We start from the raw sequence: 6,737 nt of genomic DNA on the forward strand, positions 1-6,737 counted from the left end.
CTGAGGATCTCGAAGACTCAGGAAGCTTAGGGAGAAAGGCTCTCAAAAGGCCTACCGCAATTAAGTTTCTTCCAGTGACATCATTGTCGACCGAGCATTTAAATCAAATTCTTACACCCTTTCATTGCCCGCTAGTTAGTAGGCTCAACACGGGTGTGGCATGCGTTCATCCATAGGTTTCTCTTTCCTGGCTTTTTCCCTCCGAAACCCCCGGATTTCCCAGAGTTGTTCTCCTTTCCGCAACTATATTCCAAAGCAACACTGAGTCTCTATCAGTTGAACACACCTTACCCACCCCTTAACCCTAAAATGTGACAGTTCTCTCAGAATCTTCTGGCCCAGCCAACTGCTTGACTAAGGGAGAAGTAAGGAGGAAACTGAGCTTTAGGAAATCGAAGATAAGAAAAGTCTAGGAACCTGTCACAATCAAGAGGGTCTAAGGAGACATGATGACTAAATGTAACTTGCTATCCTGGATGTGATGCTTAAACACAAGAACCTTAGATGAAAACTAAACGATCTGAATAAAGCACGGACTTCAGCTAATAATACTGTATCAATGTCAGTTAATAATAATGTATCAATGTCAGTCATTAATTGTAACACCTACCATACTAAGTAAGAGGTTAAAGGGGTAGGGATTGAAAGTGAGGTATATAGGAAACCTCTCTTTCATTTTTTCCTATAAATCTAAAACTAAAATTCTTTTTTAAAAAATGTTTCTTAAAAGCAGTATGATTAGACTTCCCTGGTGGTCCAGTGGTTAAGACTCTGCCTGCCAATGCGGAGGACATGGTTTTAGCCCTGATCTGGGAAGATTCCACCTGCCAAGGAGCAACTAAGCCCATGGGTCACAAATGCTGAGCCCAGGCTCTAGAGACCAAGGGCCACGATCACTGAAGCCCGCAGGCCCCAGAGCCCACACTCTGCAACAAGAGAAGACACCGAAGTGAGAAGCCCACAGACCACAACTAGAGAGTAACCCCCCACTCACCTGAACTAGAGAACGCCTATGCTCAGAAACCAAGATCCAGCACAGCCAAACATAAATTAATTACTTTAAAAACATGATGTCTTGCTCTAACCTATGGAACCACATTATAGATAATTATGTCCAGTGTTTGCAGTATTAGCCTTTTTCCAACCCCCCTTCCCCAGTTAGAAGCCAAAAGTAAATGCTACCCACCTCTGACTCCAACAGCTGAGCCTCTCCACACACAGCCCTCATCCCTGTCCTGCCCTGTGGACAGATCGCCACTAACATTTACAACCAGAACTACATTTACAACTGGAACAAGGCAGTGTCCTGCCAGCCCTATTTGCAGCCCTCCATCCCATACCACAGGGAGCCTCAGATCCCCATCCCTGAATCCAAGCTCCATCGATATTTCCCAATCCCCATTCTTTGGTCACCCTTTAAGTGTCAGACTCAGTTCTCAGAGGGATGAATCTGGAAGAGCAGTCCCCCTCAGACTCTGGAAGCAAACCTGCAGCTCTCCGGGCAAAGAATGACAGAATCCTGGGTGTCTGGAGCATAGTCTAAACAGGGAGACCAGAACTCCTGTTCTGAAGAGGAGAGTGCAGCTGGAGGAGACCCAGATCACATCCCTCTAAGGTCATGACTGCCTTCAGCTTCCTCCTTCCCCATAACCCACCCACAGCCCCCTCCATTCTGCTCCCTTTAGTGCCTGCCCAAGCGACACCGCTGGGGAATAATGTTTATACAAAACAGCTGCCAAATATGTGTAGCCAAAGCTTCCAAAGCAGGAAGGAGGGAGAACCTAGACTTCTCACACTTGACCTCCAAACTCCCCTCAGCCACACACATTGAAGCCGGCTACAGACCCTGTTTCTCAGCAGTCTCCATGTACCTGGCTTCCCTGCTTCTCCCAGGCCCCCAACTCTACCTTTGCCCGCCTCCCTCCTCTTATTCTTTTGCTGCCACTGCAGCTCAGGGCTTCCCACCTTGACACAGTCATGCATCCTGCAGCTCCACTCCCATCCCACAGAACCCAAACTGTCCTCTTAGAAAAAAGCTGTCAACCTTGTGACTGCTCCTGACTTGGTCCACATGGGAGTGGAGAATGTTTGGGCCCTGAGGAGAGTGGCTTTCTGAACTCAGACCATCCCCTTCTGGCAGGAAGCTAGCAGACCTCTGGGGAGGGGTGCCTTCTCCCCCACTTTACAGTGGCAGAGAGGCAGCTTTTGTCATGAGACCATCTGCCTTCCCTGTCCCCCACCTCTCACCAGCAGCTCTTTCTCTTGGTTTGGCAGGGTTTCCCCAAGGACTGGACTTCTAAGAGTTTAAAAGGACACCCTTATTTATTTATTTATTTTATTTTGGCTGTGCCATACAGCTTGCGAGATCTTAATTCCTTGACCAGGGATTGAACCTGGGCCCTCAGCAATGAAACCGTGAAGTCCTAACCACTGGACTGCCAAAGAATTCACTAAAAGGTTTCCCTTAGTTCTGGGTAAGGGCTATTTGCAATTTTTCTACTTTGTCCTCTCTAGTGTGTCAGTTTCAGAGACTGCCTTTCCATACCCCACCTCTTTCCCCCAAACCAGAAGAGCTTCTAGGGCCCTGCAGGCTCTCTGACTTGCCCTCCACAAGACCGGCATTCCATGATAATCCTCCAGTGGGTGAGAGAAGAGATGCCAATATCCTCTTTGGGAGTAGAAGGAAACCCTCCCCACACACAGTCCCTCTCAAATATCCCTCTTCCTTACTCCACTTTCCTGTGCTGTCTGTTTCTTCTCTCTCAGCACCGATAGAAGCTGAGCTCTCACTTCCACCCTCTTAGCCCCAAGGTCCAAGCTCTTCATTTTGCTGGCTGGAGAAGGGGACTGGCTGGAGAAGAGGGGCAAGTAAAAGCCAGCCAGCCAGGTAGAACTTCCCTGGTGGTCCAGTGGCTAAGACTCTGTGCTCCCAATGCAGGGAGCCTGGGTTTCACCCCTAATCAGGAAACTAGATCCCACATGCCACAACTAAGAGTTTGCATGCCTCAGCTAAAGATCCCACACGCTGCAAGTAAAGATCCCATGTGCTGAAACTAAGACCCGGCGCCCTCAAATTAAAAATGAATAAAAACAAACAAACCAAAAAAGCCAGCCAGGCAGAGTGACATGGCAACACTGAAGGAGTAGCTGAAAAGGAACTAGGTTGGAGTGGGGACTTGCGGTGGAGTAAAATGCTATGAGGAATCGGGGTTTGGGTACTCAAGGAGATGGGAACACTCCTCATCTAGGCTGGAAAGAAGTGTAGGGAAAAGTGGCAAGTCTAAACCAAGAAACTCTGAAATACTTGGTAAGCACTCAAGGCACAAAGGGTGTCATCATCCCTTCTCTCTATAGGGAAGAACATTTTCCTTTGGACGCTTGCCTGGGTCCCCCCACTATGGGGAGTTAATTGGCAGCAGGTGGATGGGAAAGAAAGCAAGTCATTCCCACACACTCCACACTCTGTACACAGCTGGCTCCAAACCAGTTCCCTCCCCTTACCCGTCCCCACATTAAGCTCTCCACTCGCTGTCTATCTGGGAAAGGGGAGGATGGAGAAGACTGCAAGGTGGTCCCCCCTTAGGGACAGTTCCTGGATCCCCCCCAGTTCCGCCTCTGTCTTCCCACTGGCCCCAGGAGAGGTCCAGAAAGAGGCCAGCCAGGACAGTGAAAGGCAGAATCTGAACCTTTGAACCACTGAACCGCTCTGAACCTCAGAGTGGTTTCTTCTGTAACACCTGAAGGATGCCTTCTCTCTCCACACCCTCCAGCAAGGAGGAGAAGAGAGTGCCGTGATCCTGAACCCTGGACAGGCCACTGCTCCTCCCTTCTGGCTCTGAGAGCCACTCTGTCCTCTTGACCTCCACAGCTGCCTGTGCCATCTCTCCTTTAACTGGAGGGGGAGGGCTGTGGTGTGGCAGGTAAAGGAGACTGCCCCCCACCTCTTCTCCTGGCAAAGCAGGATGAAGGGGTTCCAGGTGGGAACCTTCTGAGACCAGAAGCTGGAAACATTTAGGGGATCTGATACTTGAGATGTATTAAAGGTTTGAACAAAATTAGAATAAGCTCTGAAAGACAACCTGGAGAAGGTGTCAGCTTCTTTTTCTACTTTTACCCTCAGATACCAAAGCAAGGCTCAGCCAGGCCTGAGTCCCTTCCCTGGCTCTCTTTTTTGTGACCCATAAACAGGGCATCTGATGGGACAAAGGTGATTGATAGGGAGCAATAAGTGGTCACTTTACTCTTAGTTGGGCAACTGTTTGCTAATTTCTCAGTCTCTCATCTCTGCCAGCCGCTGATCCCCAAATCGCATAAACTGACCTCCTTTTGTCTCCTCCTTTTCTACTATCTTTTCTTGATTAAAAAATCAGTAAGAGAGAGAAATACTTAGATTTTATGTTCTCTTAGTTGGTAATACCTCAAAATCCCATGGGCAGAGGAGCCTGGTAGGCTGCAGTCCATGGGGTCGCTAAGAGTCAGACACAACTGAGTGACCACTTTCTCTTTTCACCTTCATGCATTGGAGAAGGAAATGGCAACCCACTCCAGTGTTCTTGCCTGGAGAATCCCAGGGACGGGGGAGCCTGGTGGGCTGCCATCTATGGGGTCACACAGAGTCGGACATGCCTGAAGCGACTTAGCAGCAGCAGTAGCAGCAGCAGTTTCTTCTTTCCAGAACTCTCCAATAAGTGGGGCTGTATCTGCGGAGTCAGGGGGTGTCTGTTAGACACCTCGTCACTTGCTGACATCACCCAGGGCCCAGGAGGTCAAAGGGAGATAGGAAGGGGAATTACTTAGGCCCAGGCCACTGAAGGGCTCGTTCATTCCAGGGCAGGATGACGGAGGCCTTGTCCCCGTTCCTCCAAACTGTTTGTGGATTCTTGGTAGGAGTGGAGAATGCTGAGTGGGGTCTTGGCTTCCAGGATTTGAGAGAAGCTCTTTAGAAAGCTATCTGGATCCCCAGGTTTCTAGGGGTGAGACCCTTGATCAGTCCTGGGGTGCTTCCTAGCAACAGTCTGGGAGGGAGAGAAGGAATGGAAGAAAGAGAGGGAGAGGCCTGGGCATAGCTGTTCCGATGGGAGCCCAGAGAACAGGCTGTTCTTGCTGCCTCCTTGGTAACCAAAGTCTAAGAGGGAGGGGGCCGTCAGACATATCCCTGCAGGGTCTCTATCCCTCCTCACTTGAGCCCCACCCTTCTGCTCTCCCCTTGGACTCAGCCCTGAAGAGGTGGCAGGGATGGGAGGAGCAGCCTGGATAAGGATTTCGTGACGAGGAGGGAACACGCTGGGGATGAAATGACTCTGAGATGAGCTAGAAGCTTTGAGAAATGGGGGTAGGCAGGGTGAGTGGGGTGGGAAGGGGAATGATGCAACCCAGGGCCAGGGTCTGTAAGCGTCTAGACTTAGGCTGGATCCTGGCATCTGGCAAGATGCCTGTTTTGGAGGCAGTGTGCCCTTCACTTTGCCCTTGTCCAGGCTGTTACCAGCCCATGTCGGGAATGAAGGAAAGTGAGAGAGGTAAGGAGAAGGTAGGATGGGTGGACTTTCCTCTTTGAATTCAAAGTGCCTACTCAGGCCCTGGGGAAAAACAGATAGAGCAGGAGGCACTTCATTATCTATGGCTCTGGGTCTGGGATTTCATAAAGTCTCCCTCGTCCAATAACTTTAGGGCCTTTCATTAGAGAGATGTGGTGGGGAAGCCAGAATGGAGGGAAGAGGAAAACCATAGTGCTTTCACCTTCCCGCTCTGGACTCCATCACCCTGCCTTAATCCTGACTGTCGTTAGACCTCTTCACTGCCTCTGGTTCTGGCTGATGGAGGCAGAAGATACAGTAGCTCATCTCATAAATATGTCTTATGCATTGAGATTATCTCCCAGCTCCCTGGGCAACCCAGTCCCAAAGGACTGTTTCCACACATGGCACAGCCTGCACCCTGGGCACTGCACAGCACAGCCCTGTCCCCTGCCCCAGGATATCAGCCAAATCCCATCACTGAGGAGGTGGCATCGATTGGCAGACAGCCACCCTCGGTGCTCCTCCCACTGCACGCTGCCTTGACCCTGCACGATCAGCTTCCTGCCCCACACTGCAGCTGTTGCATGTTCACCATGAGCCCAGGCAGAACCCACAGGTCCACTGACTGCATGCTGACTCTGCAGGCTGTAGCTCTAGCTCCCCGCTGCCATCTCCCTTCCCCCATCTGCAAACCCCTCATCACCAGCACTCCACTCTGCATCCCAAGGGTTTCTCCCTAACTGCCCTTCTCATCCCTGTGATTCCAGGGAGGTCCCAAGAGAATTATCCTCCCCTCATCCATGCATTGCAAATGCCAGGACCCCCTGTAAAAGAAGTGGCTGCGACAGAGCCAGGATGCAGGTGGCTGAGACTAAGAAAAGCGAGGGCAGCCCAACTCCCATAGGCTGTTGGTCAGAACCCCACATTTGGAAGTGATTCTGCCTAGTACAAACTGGGCTATTGGTAGAATAGCTCTCCTTCACACACACACACGCACACACACACACACACACACACACACACACACTGGGCTATTGGTAGAATAGCTCTCCTTCACACACACACACACACACACACACACACACACACACACCTTTCCAAGAGCAGACGGTGGAGACAGGGCTCCGCCCTGGGAGTCGTGGGAAGGCTAGGGCCCCCGCTGGTAAAACTGGGCTAATGACAGCGGGGGAACTGGCGGGCCCAGAGGGGGTGCTGGGGTAA

This window comes from Capra hircus, chromosome 19 (genome assembly GCF_001704415.2).
Source record: "Capra hircus breed San Clemente chromosome 19, ASM170441v1, whole genome shotgun sequence".
Classification (NCBI taxonomy): Eukaryota; Metazoa; Chordata; class Mammalia; order Artiodactyla; family Bovidae; genus Capra; species Capra hircus.